Source organism: Bos taurus, chromosome 18 (assembly GCF_002263795.3).
Source record: "Bos taurus isolate L1 Dominette 01449 registration number 42190680 breed Hereford chromosome 18, ARS-UCD2.0, whole genome shotgun sequence".
NCBI lineage: Eukaryota > Metazoa > Chordata > Mammalia > Artiodactyla > Bovidae > Bos > Bos taurus.
In genome coordinates this window covers 20,140,602-20,159,062 of record NC_037345.1, presented here as the reverse complement: position 1 = coordinate 20,159,062, position 18,461 = coordinate 20,140,602, and the positions used below count along the sequence as shown (strand labels likewise).

General features: G+C 43.2%; 1 long non-coding RNA gene across 2 annotated transcripts in view; it reads left to right on the top strand.

Annotated features, from left to right (window-relative positions):
• The window catches only part of LOC132342806 (uncharacterized), a 75,902-nt gene that overhangs the window by 26,424 nt on the left and 31,017 nt on the right, over positions 1-18,461 (top strand). For both annotated transcript variants that reach the window (XR_009491309.1, XR_009491310.1), the window contains exon 2: positions 17,868-18,016. This is a non-coding gene — a long non-coding RNA (uncharacterized lncRNA). The remainder of the gene's footprint in view (positions 1-17,867; positions 18,017-18,461) is intronic.

Below are 18,461 nucleotides of genomic sequence, written 5' to 3'. Positions count from 1 at the left end.
CCTCTACCTCTTGCTCTAATGATGACTGCTGAATCTCTCCTCTAACCTATACTCATTCCTCTGAAACCCCAGTGCCAAAACCACGAGGCATGTAATCCTTCTTAGACAAATTAATTATTAATAGTTGATGAAGTTTCAAAAATGGTAGCTAACGTCTATTGAACGCGTATGATGTACCAGGCACTGATCTAAGTACTTTCTATGAATTAACTCAAAACTTTAGTATCATTTTACACATGAGAAAACCACAACAGAAAGATTTTTTTACCTGAGTCTAGTAAAATTTGGAGCTGGCCTGTGAACCAGGTACGTAGGCTTTGGTTTTTATTTGTTCATTTTTGGTTTTGGCTTTATAAGTAAGGTATTATTTTTTGAACTGCAATCATATACTGGCTGTGCATCTCTGTAGGGGAGGGTATACTTCCTTAAGCCTGACTTCATTGTCTCAATCAGTTTAACCTTACGAGTAAAAAAGGTAAACCTATCTAGTTATGACTAGACTTTAATTTTAGGAGGATTTTAAAGAACCAGTGGGCAGTAGGAACAGGAATCACATGAGCCCAGAGTATCTGGCCTTTAGAGAGTTGCTCCTTTTGATATAGAGGCTCTTGGTATTGTTAGATGATGCTAACTGCTATAAGTAATAGACCCAGTCTATATATTGCTAAGTCGCTTCAGTTGTGCCCGACTCTGTGCGACCCCATAGACGGCAGCCCACCAGGCTCCCCCGTCCCTGGGACTCTCCAGGCAAGAACACTGGAGTGGGTTGCCATTTCCTTCTCCAATGCATGAAAGTGAAAAATGAAAGGGAAGTTGCTCAGTCGTGTCCAACTCTTCTCGACTCCATGGATTGCAGCCTACCAGGCTCCTCCATCCATGGGATTTTCCAGGCAAGAGCAGTGGAGTGGGGTGCCATTGCCTTCTCCGCAGTCTATATATATATAATGGTGCAAATGTAGAAGTATAGTTTTCCCTTGTGTAGACTTAGGTAGGCATTCTGGTTAAGTGGGCAGTTCTCCTCCATACAAATATGCAGGGATTCAGGCTGATGAAACCTCTTTCATTTTCAACCCATTATGTAAGATGTTGTGAGAATGCTGCCCTTTCATCCAAGCAGAAGCAGAGAATATAGAGGAACCCACAGATGAAGGTTTTATGGACCAATCCTGGAAGTGACTCATATCACATCCTGCCATGTTCATTGATATGAATTTTATTATTTGACGAAGAATTGATGCTTTTGAACTGTGGTGTTGGAGAAGACTCTTGAGAGTCCCTTGGACTGCAAGGAGATCCAACCAGTCCATTCTGAAGGAGATCAGTCCTGGGTGTTCTTTGGAAGGAATGATGCTAAACCTGAAACTCCAGTACTTTGGCCACCTCATGCGAAGAGTTGACTCATTGGAAAAGACTCTGATGCTGGGAGGGACTGGGGGCAGGAGGAAAAGGGGATGACAGAGGATGAGATGGCTGGATGGCATCACCGACTCGATGGACGTGAGTTTGAGTGAACTCTGGGAGTTGGTGATGGACAGGGAGGCCTGGTGTGCTGTAATTCATGGGGTCGCAAAGAGTCAGACACGACTGAGCGACTGAACTGAAGTGAACTGAACTTTAAATGAAATCCCATGGACGGAGGAGCCTTGTAGGCTGCAGTCCACGGGGTTGCTGGGAGTCGGACGTGACTGAGTGACTTCACTTTCACTTTTTACTTTCATGCATTGGAGAAGGAAATGGCAACCCACTCCAGTGTTCTTGTCTGGAGAATCCCAGGGACTGGGGAGCCTGGTGGCTCAGACATGACTGAAGTCGGACACGACTGAAGCAACTTAGCAGCAGCAGCAGCAGCAGTAACTTTAAATGAACACTGAGAAATGTAGGTTTGCTGTTTGCCAGGAAGAACAGAAAACAAGGACTTTGGTGGACAGTTCACCACCATCTCTTATCATTCCTGAAGTGGAAGATATTTATGTAAGGAAGATTTGCCTAGACTATATGTTTAAGAAACACCAACATTATACAACCAATTATACAACCAATTCAGAGTCTTTGAAAGTTTGTAGGCATACTGTTTTTTAGAAATTGTGCTGAGAGGTATCTTTGGAAAACATTTTAGTACCAGCAGTATTCATTGAAAGATCAACACTCCAAAACTCTAGGGAATGAGTCTTTATAGAGAATATTAGAGAATTTTTTAAAAAACTTAGAGAAAATTGAGAATATTTTTTCAGAGTCCTTTCCATACATCCCAAATTAACAGATATAGCTCTAGGGTCACTACTAATGCAATCAAAGTGTTGGTCAGTTTCTGCTTCCTTTGTAGGGGGCAAGAGATAGCAAAACAAAATTTCATACATTTGACTTTTGATATTGATAATGTTTCCCAGGAAAATTTTATTTTATCTTTGTTAGTTTGTCTTGCTTTTCCATGAAGTCTAAAGGATAAAATGAAGGAAAGACAAGTTGTGAAAACTTGATCAACCTGAAAATTTATCTATTGGGCATTCCTTCTTTGCTTTAACTGGCAGGAACTAAGACCAAATAGAAATTTTTCTGACTCATCTTCAGCTTGATGTTTTCACACCACTGTTTGTCTTCTGATGAAAGCTGTGTAGGACATCCTTAGCTCTGAGAGTATGGTCTCTAACTATCATTTCCACTGAAGAAAAGGCTTATTCCAAGTCTTATGGGCAAATAAGGTCTATTTCCTTAGCAAGGCATGCCTAGACAATTTTTTTTTTTATTCCAGAAAGGAAAAAAGATGTAAAAGATTACTGAGTTTATGTCAAAAGGACTCAGAAGTCAGAGAACTCAGAAGATTCCCAGTAGCCAAAATGGGATAACTGGAGCATTAAATGAGTAATAAGTACAATAGATTGAATATATTATAAATGCTGAAATCCATGAGATCATATTGATATGAAAACCACCACACAAACACATAAACAGCTAACAACCAAAGTCTCAGTGTTCCTTTTTGGAGGTTGATAGGAAGCACATTATTTTGAAAAAATAATAAAGAAAATAATTAAGCATTGGTCCTGCATTTCATCTATGAATTGTTCATTAAGGTAATCAAGTAGTTAATTATTAATAGTAAATGGCAATTTCTCTTTATACAAGTATCACAGCTTCTGGAACAAATGAATGATAAAATTAGAACAGCACTGTTTTGTGGTCCCTAATGAGATAATTGGAGAAGGAAATGGCAACCCACTCCAGTATTCTTACCTGGGCAATCCCATGGACAGAAGGGCCTACTGGGCTATAGTTCATAGGGTCACAAAAGAGTCAGATACGACTTAGCACCTAAGCAACATCGAGATAATGGGTTTAGGTACTAATTAGCAATGACTGCTAAGATCCCAGAAAGAAAGACACCAGATTTTAGGTGCCTCCCATTGGAAGAATACATTTCTTAAGAAGTAACCTTGATGATGTTTTGTTTTGCTTTTTAATTGACTCTTCTTAAGCACAGAGAACAGAATGGTGGTTTCCACAGGTAGGGGTAAGCAGTGAGGGAAATGAGTGAAGGTAAAAAAAAAAATAGCAAGAGTCTCTGAAATTTTAGTAAAAGGCTTTAAAAATATACTCTATCTTTTAATGTCCTTTTAAATTTCTGTATTCTAAGTTGCTTACTGAGATCAAAGCTCTGAAAACCCCTTTTCCTAGTGATTTGCTATGCTTCCTGTTATTGTGTAACAGGCACTGTGTAGCTTCTTTAGATTTCTTTGCCTTGGCGGTCAGGAAGCTCAAGTTTTATGCTTAATTTAGATTTTACTGCATATAAATTCCTACTGAAAAAATTTAATATGATCAGACCTCTAGAAATAGCTACCAACATACTAGAAATGTAGGGAGCAGAGGAAATCTTCAAAAACACCATGGAGATAGAAAGAGTAAAATCCAAATTGTGGGAAACACGTAGGACAAATAATATGGTTTCCTCTACAAATGAATTACAAAAATGTAGCTTAAAATAGTTGTAAAGAGCAATCAAATACAATGCATGAATGTTGCATGGATCCAAATTTAAATAAAAACATATTTACTTTTATGCGGTATTTATGAGAAAATTGGAGAAATGTGACTGCTGATTGGCTATTGAATGTAATTAAAAATCATTGTCAATTCTGACTGCAAAAGTGGTATTATGTGTGTGTTTTATGAGTCTTTATATTTTAGAGATACATACTAAAATATTTATGGGTCAAATTACATATGCCTGGGATTTGCTTCAAAATAACTGAGTGAGAAAGATTAGGGTAAATGAGATTGACCATGAAGTAATGATTGCTAAAGATAGGTAATTGGTATGAGGGCTCCTTGTTGAATAAATGTTTAAAATTTTAGAAGTTTAGAAAGAAAAGAAAAAAGAAATGAAAATAAAAGGAAAAAACAAGAGTGGTTAAGAGGGAAGGCTCAGAGCCAAGCTGCCTGGGTTCAAATCTTATTTTTATCATTGTGAGCTGTGTGATCCCAGACAAGGGGGTCCTGACAATTACCTAAGCTTTTGCTGCCTTGGATTCCTGACCTGAAAAATGGGTTTAGTAATAGCACTCATTTCTTTAGGCTGTTTATTTATTTATTTAAATCTGCGGTGAGTCTTCGCTGCTGTGCAGGCTTTCTCTAGTTCCAGGAGGTGGGGGCTACCCTCCAGTTGTGGTGTGAGGGATTCTCATTGCAGCAGTGTCTTCTGATGTGGAGCACAGGCTCTAAGTGCAAGGCTCAGGAGCTGTGGTACATGGGCTTAGGTGCTCCACAGCATGTGGGATCTTCCTGGACCAGGGATCGAACTGGTGGCCCTGACATTGCAAGGTGGATTCTTAACCACTGGACCACTAGGGAAGCCCACTCATTAGGTTTTGAGTAATAAATAAGCTGGGAAGCAGTTTGTACATTTCTGACATGAAACAGATGCTCATAAGTGTTTGCTATTATTATAATTATCATTAGACACACCATCATTAGACATGGCTTTAGACATGCCATTTACCCTGGAACTGATTGTGTCATGGGGAGCACATCCATGGTACCAGGGCAGGTTTTGGTTACCTGAACCAGAATGGACCCCTGTGGGCCTCCAAGGTAACCAAATCTTCTTCTTTAGCCAAGATGGCACACAGAATTTAGGCCATAATTTTGAAACCTGCTCTCTGGCCTTTTGGTGTTCTGGCTTCCCAATTCAATCTGTTTCCAGTAACACATTAACCCTTCATCCATTCTTGTCTTTGTTTCTTTGCTTTTGTTGATATCTCATCTCTTCACGAAAATTAGAGATGCCAAGGGAACATTTCATGCAAAGATAGACACAATAAAGGAGATAAATGGCATGGAGTTAACAGAAGCAGAAACTATTAAGAAGGGGTGGAAGAATACACAGAACTATATAAAGAAGATCTTAATGACCCAGATAACCATGATGGTATATTCAGTCACCTAGAGCCAGACATCCTGGAGTATGAAGTCAAGTGGGCCTTAGGAAGCATCACAGTGAACAAAGCTAGTTGAGATGATGGAATTCCAGCTGAGCTATTTCAAATCCTAAAAGATGATGCTGTTAAAGTGCTGCACACAATATGCTAGCAAATTTGGTAAACTTGGCAGTGGCCACAGGACTGGAAAAGGTCAGTTTTCATTCCAATCCCAAAGAAAGGCAATGCCAAAGAATGCTCAAACTACTGCACAATTGCACTCATCTCACACACTAGCAAAGTAATGCTCAAAATCCTTCAAGCTAGGCTTCAACAATATGTGAACTGAGAACTTCCAGATGCTCAGGTTGGATTTAGAAAAGGCAGAGGAATCAGAGAGCAAATTTCCAACACCCATTGTATCATAGAAAAAGCTAGAGAATTCCAGAAAAAAAATCTTCTACTTCATTGACTATGCTAAAACCTTTGACTGTGTGATCACAGCAAACTGTGGAAAATTCTTAAAGAGATAGGAATACTAGACCACCTGACCTGCCTCCTGAGAAATCTGTATGCAGGTCAAGAAGCAACAGTTAGAACTGGGCATGGAACAATGAACTAGTTCCAAATTGGGAAAGGAGTACCTCAAGGCTGTATATTGTCACCTTGCTTATCTAACTTATATGCATAGTACATCATGTGAAATGCCTGGCTGGAAGAAGCACAAATTGGAATCAAGATTGCAGGGAGAAATATCAATAACCTTAGGTATGCAGATGACACCACCCTTATGGCAGAAAGCAAAGAGGAATTAATGAGCCTCTTGATGAAGGTGAAAGCGGAGAGTGAAAAAGCCGGCTTAAAACTCAATATTCAGAAAACTAAGATCATCGCATCTGGTCCCATCCCTTCATGGCAAATAGATGGGGAAGCAATGGAAACAGTGACTAACTTTATTTTCTTAGGCTCCAAAATAACTGTGGATGGTGACTACAGCCATGAAATTAAAAGACTCTTGCTCCTTGGAAGAAAAGCAATGACAAACCTAGACAGCACATTAAAAAGGAGAGATGATACTTTTCCTACAATGGTCCATCTAATCAAAGCTATGGTTTTTCCAGTAGTCATGTATGGATGTGAGATCTGGACAATAAAAAAGGCTGAGCACTGAAGAACTGATGATGCCTTCGAACCGTAGTGTTGAAGAAGACTCTTGAGAGTCCCGTGGACAGCAAGGAGATCAAATCTGTCAATCCTAAAGGAAATCAACCCTGGATATTCATTGGAGGGACTGATGCTGAAGCTCTAATACTTTGGCCTCCTGAGTATATCAGTGAAGAGCTGATTCATTGGAAAAGATCCTGATGCTAGGAAAGATTGAAGGCAGGAGGAGAAGGGGACAACAGAGGATGAGATGGTTTGATGGTATCACTGACTCAATGGACATGAGTTTGAGCAAACTCTGGGAGATGGTGAAGGGTAGGGAAGCCTCGCATGCTGTAGTCCATGGGTCTCAAAGAGTTGGACACAACTGAGCGAATGAACAACAACAGGTCTAGAAAGTCTTTCTTCGTCCTCTGCCAAGCTTGGTCATTCTGAATGTCTGGGTCCTATCCGTGTTGGCCAAAGAACCCTTTCCTGAATGAAAGTCTACTCTGACCTCCTCCTCCTCCTCCATACTGCAAGATATTGACTGTATGTACCATGCAATCTAGTTTTTCATTATGTTGTGCTCAAAAGAGATCCTACTGTGTAATATCTTCCCAACCCTCCTTTCAGTGACATCACTTTGCTGGCTTGACATTGGCTGTATCCATGTTGAACGTATTTGTTTTTCATTGTTCAGTTGCTAAGTTGTATCCTACTCTTCACAACGCCACAGATCACAGCTTTGGCAAGCTTCCCTGCCCCTCACCACTTCTGGAGTTTGTCCAAGTTCATGTCCATTGCATTAGTGATGCCATCCAACCATTTCATCCTCTGTCACCATCTTCTCCTTCTGCCTTCGATCTTTCCCAGCATCAGGGTCTTTTCCAACGAGTTGGCTATTTGTATCAGGTGGCCAAAGCGTGGGGAGTATTTATACCACAGCAAAGACTGCAAGCCAGTGATCTTCTTCCTTCTCTGTGAGCAGGTTATTAAACATTACCATCACAAGAGTAGTTATATGTCCCCACAGCTATCTGCAATGGACTGAATGTTTGTGTCCCCTCCAAAAAATAATTTATATGCTGAAATTCCAATCCCCAATGTGATAGTGTTAGGAGGTCAGACTTTTAAAGGTGATTAGGTCTTGAGAGTGGGGCCTTCATGAACAAGACCCTTATGGACAAGGACAAGACCCTTCATGAACAAGGACCCACAGTGCCCTTATGAAGAAACCCCAAAGCGTTGTCTGGCACCTTCTCTGCCATATGAGGACACAGTGAGGAGTAAACAGTCTGCATCTCAGAAACATGCTCTTACCAGGATCTGACCATGCTGACTTCCAGCCTTTAAAATGCAAAAAATAAATAATGTTGTGCATAAACCACCTGGTCTATGATAATGGATTATAGAAGCCTGAACTAAAATATTTCCCCTCTCTCCATCTGCATATCTACCCTGTGCCTCACACTGAGTGGTCCATCGAAGTCTCCAATAATTGCATGAATGATTGCTGAATGCTACTTGTGTTTTTTACTTCTTCTCCCAAGTTGGCGAATGTGCATGCTAAGTTGCCTCAGTCACGTCTGACTCTGTGAGACCCTACGGACTGTAGCCCGCCAGGCTCCTCTGTCCATGGGTCTCTCCAGGCAAGAATACTGGAGTGGGTTGCCATGCCCTGCTCCAGGGGATCTTCCCAACCCAGGGATCGAACATGTGTCTCTTATGTCTCATGCATTGACAGGCTGGTTCTTTACCACTAGCACCACTTGGGAAGCCCCCTCCCAAGTTGAAAACACCTTAAAAGTAGAAACCATGTCTCATTCTCCATACTGCCTAAGAGAGTGGTGCATGCAGTAGGTGGTCAGGAAAAACGTTATCGATCGATTACAGAAAGCAGTTTAATAACATCCTCCAGTGTGAAGCAGAAGATCCACTTTTCTTGTTTTTATGGTTGACAATGCACAGATACTCAGACCCAAAGATGTGAAGGACAGTTTTACAGCTTTTTAAAGTAAACCAAAATCCTCTTTAGGCAGCATCTTTCAAGTCTTTGAACAGCCCAACAAGGTTTCCTCTATGCCAAGCCATGATCACCTTGGGGGATTTATGATGAGGTCCTTTCTCATAATTGCAGGGCTGGGCTTGAAGCGAAGTTCCTGTGCAAAGCTTTGCCTGCTTTTGGAGGCTTTATTAATCTTGGCAAATGGGAACAAGGCCAGAAGCCAGGACTGCAGCTGAGGGCCACAAGTCCCCTCCCTGTTCCTTCAGACTCAGGCACAGGCTTGGCCAGCTTCAGAGAGGTGGGGGAGAGAAGTCACTCCCACGTAAGGTCTCTGCCCGTTCAGACCCCACACCTGGCCACACTGGGAAGTAGTGGGTGGCTGTCCCTTGAAGAGGCCATTCGCCTTTAATATTTTACTTGAAGATTCTTTCTTTAATGTTTTCCCATGATGTATGGAATGTGCACAGTTTATGAAAGAAGCAATTAAGTGGGTGGAACCTGTAAATCAGGCTGATACTTAAAAGTATGCTCATTTACTGCTGTGCCATTATAATTATTCTGCTCACCCTCTCCCAGCCCACCCCTCTCCCAATCCCACTGACTCCTCAGGGGTGCAGGGTTTCTGCTTCTGAGGCTTCTTCACCCTTCCTTCTGTACATCTGAGCTTTGGGGACCATCTGAATTCAGGTTGCTTCTCCAGTGGATAAAACTGGCCTGCCCTGTCTTTTCACCATTACTGTCATAACCAGCCTCTGCACATTTCCTTCATAAATGTTTATAAATCTGTTCCTCTCCATGAACTCATCAAACCTCAAATTCTTGTACTACCTATGGGGCTTACTTGTAAGATTCCAAGTACTGAATAAAGATTAAGGTCTTTGGAGGTAGAGGCGGCTTTCAAACTCCATCACCTTCCAAAGCAGAGCACTAGGGTCACTGTCTGAACTCTTTGAGCCATGGTTTTGTCACCAATGAAATAGCAAAATAGGGAGAATTGTACCTTCCAGAAAGAGCTGTTTAGGCACTCAAATGAAGTCATGTGTTTGTACTTTAAGAGTTGGGATGTACATTCATGCATGCTAAGTTACTTCAGTCATGTCCTACTCTTTGTGACCCTATGGACTGCAGCCTGCCAGGCTCCTCTGTTCATGGGATTCTCCAGGCAAGAGTACTGAAGTAGGTTGTCATGCCCTCCTCTAGGGGATCTCCCTGACCCAGGAATCGAACATCTCATGCACTGGCAGTTGGGTTCTTTACCACTAGTACCACCTGGGAAGCCCAATAGTTGGGGTAGGGAGTGGTAACTGCCATGCAAACTCCAAAGTCTCATTAGCTTAATCAAATAGGAGCTGATTTCTCATTCACATAAACTCTAATTGAGAGTGTGATGGGACGCCTTCCCTGCAATGACTCAGGCACTCAGGCTGCTTCCACCTGAGCTGATTTCCTTATCCAAGAGCCTCAGAGTCCTCCAGGGAGCAGTCTGCAGATGAAAGGACAGAGGACCTGGAGGTTAGGATTAAGCCTGAAGTTGCATATGTCCCTTCCATCTTGCATTCCACTGGCCAGATCAGACACCTGGCCTCATTCAACTGCAGAGGAGGCTAGAGGATGCTGTTTCTCTGCTGCTGCTGCGTCGCTTTAGTCGTGTCCGACTGTGTGCGACCCCATACACAGCAGCCCACCAGGCTTCCCCGTCCCTGGGATTCTCCAGGCAAGAACACTGGAGTGGGTTGCCATTTCCTTCTCCAATGCATGAAAGTGAAAAGTGAAAGTGAAGTCGCTCAGTTGTGTCCAACTCTAGTGACCCCATGGACTGCAGCCCACCAGGCTCCTCCATCCACGGGATTCTCCAGGCAAAAGTACTGGAGTGGGGTCTCTATGCATCCACAAAGAGAAGAAAATAGGATTAAGCAAACATGTAACACTGTCTCTACTATAGGATCCAGAAAATGTCCTTCCCATCTGCAAATGGGTGGTTAGAGGGTGAAAAATCTGCCTACAATGTGGGCCACCCAGGTTTGATCCATGGGTAGGGAAGATCCCCTGGAGAAGGAAATGGCAACCCACTCCAGTATTCTTGCCTCGAGAATCCCATGGACAGAGGAGCCCAGTGGGCCACAGTCCATGGGGTCTCAGAGTCAGACATGACTGAACGACTAACATTTTCATTTTTCAGGCACATAGTTCAGAGGATCAGCCCAATAACCTAAGGTGACAAAGCAGGAAGTAGTAAATCTAGGACTCAAACCCTAATCATCTGACCCCTGGAGACTTCTCTCCAGGTACCTTATGCATTGTTACAGGGAGGGCAAATGAGATGCACTTTGTATACAAACTCTTGTCAACTGCTAGCGGGTGGGAAAGTGCTGGTGTGAAAGGCTTCTGAAGCAATGCTGTTATCGATTAGTTATGTCCGCTGGATTTAGAAGGAGGCAGTAGTATCCCTGTCACTCCTGTTCCTGCTCTAACATCCGCTCTAGTAGTGCATATTCCTGGTGTCCTGCTGCTGCTACTGCTAAGTCGCTTCCGTTGTGTCCGACTCTGTGCGACCCCATAGACGGCAGCCCAGCAGGCTCCCCCATCCCTGGGATTTTCCAGGCAAGAACACTGGAGTGGGTTGCCATTTCCTTCCCCAATTCCTGGTGTATAGTTCTCTTCAGTTCCTTTCCCAAGCAGACAGAAGTTCATAGGCCTGAATACGGCATTTTTCCTAGTGCTGTACCAGTACTGTAAATGGACCTCTCTGTTTTTAACCCAAAAGAGTAACTAAAAGTGAACAGTCTCAAGACTAAGGCAGACCAGCGAGGGAACCATAATCCATCAGAGGCCTTCACCCGTGACATTCACTTTTTCATTTACCTGTGTTGTCCTTTCTGGCTAGGATGGTCTTTTTTTATTCTATATTTGTATACCTACCAAAATCTAATTTGTACCCTAATGTCCACCTCAAATGCAGGCTCCTCCTTCAGAAAATTTCCTTCTAGCCTTAACAGCGGAGAAGGCAATGGCACCCCACTCCGGTACTCCTGCCTGGAAAATCCCATGGACGGAGGAGCTTGGTAGGCTGCAGTCCATGGGGTTACTGAGGGTCGGACACGACTGAGCTACTTCACTTTCACTTTTCACTTTCATGCATTGGAGAAGGAAATGGCAACCCACTCCAGTGTTCTTGCCTGGAGAATCCCAGGGACGGGAAGCCTGGTGGGCTGCCGTCTATGGGGTTGCACAGAGTCGGACACGACTGAAGGGACTTAGCAGCAGCAGCAGCTTTAACAGAGTTTATTGAAATCCCCCTCCCCTGGGAAGGACCTATTCGTCTCTTATCATCCTCAGCCTGGATCTTCCTGACCCAGGTGGTGCTAGTGGTAAAGAACCCACCTGCCAGTGCAGGAGATGTAAGAGACACGGGTTCGATCCCTGGGTCAGGAAGATGCTCTGGAGAAGGAAATGACAACCTGCTCCAGTATTCTTGCCTGGAAAATCCCATGGACAGAGGAGCCTGGCAGCCAACAGTCCATGGAGTCATAAAGAGTCAGACATGATTGAAGCAACTTAGCACAGTTATTGTTAGTATTATCACAATTATGTTTACCTCTTTCTAACCTAGACTACACGATCCTAGGAGGCAGGAAATATGTTGCCTTTACTAGCTTTCTTGCTTCCCCGCCCTAATCCACAGCCCATTCCCAAACACACACACATTCACTGGCACATTACCAGCCATTAGGAAGTGTCAACAAATTTTTGTGTAGTGGAGAGATAGCTGGGTGGACAGTGGTGGGAGGGGTGGTCCCCTGTGCCCTGACAATTACATCCATCAGGAGATAGTTTCTGAGAGAGGCCAGCCTCTGAAAGGAAAATTTTCCAACAGTAATTTGCTCTTATACATTAACCATAGCAATGGCCTATGGTTAATGGAGATGTGATGGAAATTTACTAGAAGCCCAGCAAGTTTAACAGCACCTCTCATCAGACAGTTTCGTGCATGGAGAGAAAACAAGCTCAGAATAAGGTAGCCTCTCCTGGACTTGCACCTCTATCATTAACTCCATGATCTCTAGTTGTTTGCTTCTCAGAAGCCCAGTTGTCACACAAGTAAAATGGGGATCATATCTCCAATTCATGGCTGCTGTGAGACAAAACATGTCCATTTCATGGCACAGGGCTTTCGACTCAGTCATGAGCAGTTAATATTATTATTATCCTGCAGTGGGACACACTGGCAGGTGTCTACTCAAAGTGACTTTGCCAGACACAGACAGCTGTGTCAGTCCCCTGAGTGTCCCTTCACTCTAGTGCTTTTTTCTAAGGGCAGTGCCAGGGTTCTCTACGCTGTTGGGTGATCGAGTCCAGTTTAAGAGTTTATCCGAGATTTATTGACTGAATATACATTAAGAAGTATGTGTATATAGAACATTGTACTAGATGCTGGAAAGTGAAAGTGTTAGTCGCTGAGTTGTATCCAGCTCTGTGCTCCCCACGGACTGTAACCCATCAGGCTCTTCTGTCCATGGAGTTCTCCAGGCAAGAATACTGGAGTGGGTTGCCATTTCTGTCTCCAGGGGATCTTCCCAACCCAGGGACTGAACCCAGGTTTCCTGCATTGCAGGTGGATTCTTTACCGTCTGAGCCACCAACAAAGCCCACTAGATTCTGGGACAATAGCAATGGAAGGAAACAGAATCCTTGTTCACCAGAGCGTACAGTGGGGAGGGTCACTGGATAGATGGCTGAATAAACATTATCCGGGGTAGTGTCATCCTAAATGAGGGGTCAAAACATGTGACCAGAGCTCCAGTGGGCCATGTGACCCTTGCCAATCACTTCATTCCTCTGAGCCTGAGCTCCTCTTATATAAGGTCATCCTCAACCTTCTTTGCTCTGAGGGAGCTTTTCAGGATTGCATGAACGCTTCCGTCTATAGGAAGGGCTTTGGAAGGAAAGAGAATCCTGGGAAGGCCAGGGGTTCAGAAGACCCCTCTGAACATAGCCCTTTCTTGTAGAATATTGTTCGAGCAGAGTTTCCAACCAAGTGTCCCTTCAGAGAGCAAGTAAGCTTGGATGTCCGGAGAGCCCCTCCTGGGAAGAAACGGATGCTGTTTCTCATTCTCCTGTAGGATCTGCTGTAGAATTGCTGCTCCAAGTTAGCTTTCCTTGACTGTGTGGTCAGATGCTCTACCTGTCTCCTTATCATCCCATCTCTTCCCACGAAGGTCATTTCGCACGTAGCTGCCAGGGAGTTAAATATGATGTGTTTGTGTTTGTGTGGTGTGTTCGTGTGTGTGAGCACATGTACACGTGTGTGTGTGTGTGGAGGGGTATGGGTTTGCTTTTATACATTAGCTCTGCTGAGAATTTCATCTGCAGAACTTTGGGTGGGCCTTGTGGATGCTCAGGATATTTAATGGGGGGACATGATTTGTGGACATGGTCCTCAAACAATGACGATAATGGCAGCGGCAACGATGACATCCATAAATCGCTCTTAAATCCTTACTCCTCTGTGGACCCATTTCAGGTCTCTTGTTTTACTTACTTGGCAACTCAACAAGGTAAGTAATGCTGCTGTTGCTTTCGGTGCATTATTTTAGTGACTTTCCAGGATGCTACGTAAGATAATAACAGTGGTTATCATTTACAGAGCACTTGGTTGGGAGAAAGCACTGTTGTCTACGCGTTATGTCTTGACTCAAGTAATATCCTATAACATCCCCATGTTTCAGATGGGGAAACTAGGGCACAAAAAGGTGATATAATTTGCTAGACTACCAACCAAGCAGTGGCATGCTGGCAAATCCCAGGGCAGTCTGACTCTGAGCCACACTTGTAAGCTCCACCCATATGTGTCCGTTGTTTATTTTCTAGAGATTGTGGGAGGTGGAGGTGTGTCGATCTTGGGTCTCCTTTTATAGCAACTCTTTTAATCTGCACAGCAGGAACATCTCTGTCATTTCCCCTAACATTAATCTGACATATCTGCCTTTTGAAGGCCCTTTCTGATCTGCACAGCTCATTCTTCCTCCTCTATATTCCCTCTTCAGAGCTGGGGATGCTGGGGTAAGCATGGCCATGATACAGATGTGGAGAGCATTTTTATTTAGTCTCGGTCCACCTTGGAATCTCCTTCAAATGCAGATTCTGCTTCAGTGGTTCTGGAGAGTGGCCTGAGTATGTCCAACCAGCTCTCAGGTAGTGTTGAGGCTGCCGTTCTGGGACCACACACAGGGGAGTGAGTCTTTCCATTCATTCCCCTTTACCCCACCTTGTGGCACTGCCTTCTGTGTGCTCACAGGGCTCCCTGGCATTTTCCTTAAATCCAGCTCTTGACTCCAGCAGGTCCTACAGTGTGGACAGGGATTGCTGACCTCATCACCGGGTGAGTCAGAAAATCCAGGATGCCTCTCCTGGGAAGGTGAGGGCAGAAGGAGCCAGAACGCTCCTCGGTGCCCATGCCCCCGGGTCTTGTCACACCTCCAGCCCTCATCCCTTGGGCGAGCTCTTTCCACTTTGGATTTCCACTTTAAAGCACAAGTGGTCACCTCCAGGTCAGTTTCTAATCCTCCCCTAGGTAATTGGCCTCAATGAGGTGAGGGCTGGACAATTATACAGCCGTGGGGCCGCCCCTCCCCTTGCTGCATGCCTCAGACAGAGCTCATTTTATTTCTGGTTTTATGGGGTGCATTTATTGTTGGCCTTTGGGTTGTTGGTGTCTCCTATGCCCAGTGTGGGGGTTTTATATGGATACTAGGTCCGATTGCCCTTTAGAAAGGTTCTGCTTTTAATTAAGCTTTTTACTCTAGTTGAGCATGGGGTTTCAGCATTTTAGTGCTTTAAAAATAAACATCTATAATCAGTTTTTAAATGGCCTTTATTATTACATATCCATAATCCAAGCTAAAATTAATCACACAAAGCCTCTGCTCTCATCGTAGGAAAAGTCTCTGTATTTCCCAATGAAAACAGGGAGTCATTCTTTTCTAGATGGCAAGAGAAGAAATATAGAATGCCCTGTACACAAAGCGGCCCCGTACTCTTTTCACTAAGTTTCTCCTTCATAGGAGTTTCCAGAGAAAGGCCAAGACCTGCCTCTCCCTCCTGTTCAGTTCAGCTCCAGACACACAGATACACTCTATGCAAGGCTTCTCCAGTTCCCCCTCACTCATGACCTTCCCTCACCTTCAGATCCATCTGACCATCCAGAGTTTTGCAATCTCTTCTGTCCTATTGCAACTATTGGGTGACATTTTTCTTTGTTTTACCTATGTGTCCAGTCTCCCTAACAGGATTCATTCAACAATCACTCATGCACTTGGTTAACAAATATTTGTTGAGTATTTACTATGTATTAGACCACTAAATCGGAGAAGGCAATGGCAACCCACTCCAGTACTCTTGCCTGGAAAATCCCGTGGACAGAGGAGCCTGGTGGGCTGTAGTCCGTGGAGTCGCTAAGAGTCGGACACAACTGAAGGGACTTAGCAGCAGCAGCAGATCATTAAAGGGGCTACCCTGGTGGCTCAGATTGTAAAGAATTTGCCTTTAATGCAGGACACCCAGGTTTGATCCCTGGATTGGGAAGATCCCCTGGAGAAGGGAATGGCTACCTACTCCAATATTCTTGCCTGGAGAATTCCATGGACAGAGGAACCTGGTGGGCTACAGTCTATGGGGTTGCAGAGAGATGGACACGACTGAGCAACTAACACTATACTATACTATAGACCATTAAAGATGCTGAGATATAGGTGTAACCAAGGCAAACACAGATCCCCAAATGGCGCTAGTGGTAAAGAACCCACCTGCCAATGCAGGAAACATAAGTGACACGGGTTTAATCCCTGGCTTGGGAAGATTCTCCTGGAGGAGGGAATGGAAACCCACTCCAGTGTTCTTTCCTAAAGAATCCCATGGACAGAAGAGCCTGGAGGGCTATGATCCATAGGGTCACAAAGAGTCAAATACGGCTAAGCTACTTACCACTATGCATGCAAGGCAAACACATTCTACCCTCACAGAGTTTATAGTCTCACTTAATGATTTAATTACAATTGTTGTTGAGTCCCTAATTCATATCTGACTCTTTTGCAGCTCTGTTGACTGTAGCTTTCCAGGTTCCTGTGTCCATGGGATTTCCCAGGCAAGCATACTGGAATGGGTTGCCATTTCCTTCTTCAGGGGATCTTCCCAACCCAGAGATTGAACCTGTGTCTCCTGCATTGGCAGGCATATTCTTTACCACTGAGCCACTAGGGAAGCCTTAATTGCAATTACCTGTTATGACAGGAAAGCATGTAATGGTGGCCTGACCCATTTGGAACTGTGCACTTTTTGAGTCCAGGCACCAAGTTTTCTCTCTTTGAGCTGAGAGGTGATTTTAGCCTTCCTATGGAACAAGAAACATGATATAACTGATAGATCCCTGGGATAACTTTGCAGTATCTCCTTCTTCAGCACAAATAGAAACCATACCCCCATCTCTTACTTTCTATGCCAAATATATATCATATATTGTGGCCTCTCATCTCATATCCATTCTTCTGTTTGCTCTGTACCTCTTAATGTGAAAGTCTGCAAATTCTTTTTACTTAAATCTCCTTGCCTACTTGGTTCCAGGAGGCAGCATTCTTGACAGGGTAGAAGGCAGAGACAAGCTAGAAGCTTGTCTACTTTTGGTGACACTTCTGCAAACAGTAGCAGAGGTGACTCTCACACAGCTTCAGCATCTGGGTTTCCAGCAGCATCTCAGCAACAGCTCCACTAGTATTAGGGTCAACGGCATAGATCACTGGTTAGCACCATAAGTTTATGCTTCCAGTAACAGGAGCAGTGAATTGGGGTTTTTGGGTTCCATCCCGGAGGCAGTAGTGGGTTTGCAGTTTCCAGATAATATCTATTTCCTGTTTTGATGTTCCAGCTTTCCCCAAAATATTATAACTAATACCTTGAGCTAAACTCCTCTTGGCTTAAAAATCCAAAGTGGTTCATGTTTTCCTGACAGGACATAGATGGATAAGCTCATCACCACCACAGTCATTTGGCTGCCAACCCACAATTCCTATCACATGCACTTCCTAATCATTTTTGAAGTCTACCTTTCCTCTCCACTGTCATTCCCATGTACTGGGTCTGAAATGTATTTTCTGGACTATAGCTAGTGCAACTCAAATGGTATCCTCTAAGTGCTAGTTTCTCTCTCTTTCTATCTCACCTCCCACCTATCTTCACAATTTTTCTGTGAATCGAAACTGTTATATAAAATTTAATATGTAAAGTAAAAAAAGTTTTTTTTTTTTTTCCAGAAAAGCAAAATCTTGGAGGAGACTCACAGTGTGAGAAACATTAAAGTAAGTCCTTTGGGCAGATAGAAGTGGTACCAAATGGGAATAAGGATCTACACACACACACAAATTCAGAGTTCCAGAAATGATAACCACATGGATATATATATGTAAGTTTTTGTTGTTGTTGTTATTTAAGTATCTTTAAAGTATAACTAACTCTTTATATGAGAATTGATACTATGTGATATAAGGTTAATAACGTGATGTAAAGTTTATAGCATATATAGAAATAAAATGTATGGTAACAATAACACAATGACTGAGAAAGGAGGAGTGAAGGTAATTATTCAAAAGTTCTTTTAGGCTACATGAGTTGGTAAATATTACTTGAAGGTAGATAGTGGTAAGTTTAAAGTGCACAGAAATTCTAAAGCAGCCAGTAAAATAACTAAACAGTTATAGTTAAAAAATCAGCTAAGGAGATAAAAAAGGAGTAATAAAAAGTACTTAATACCAAACTCTTGGAAAAAGAAGGAAAAATGAATATGAATAAATGAAATCAGTAAAAAGCAACTAGTAAAATAATATATTTATATTAATTATGCCAATAAT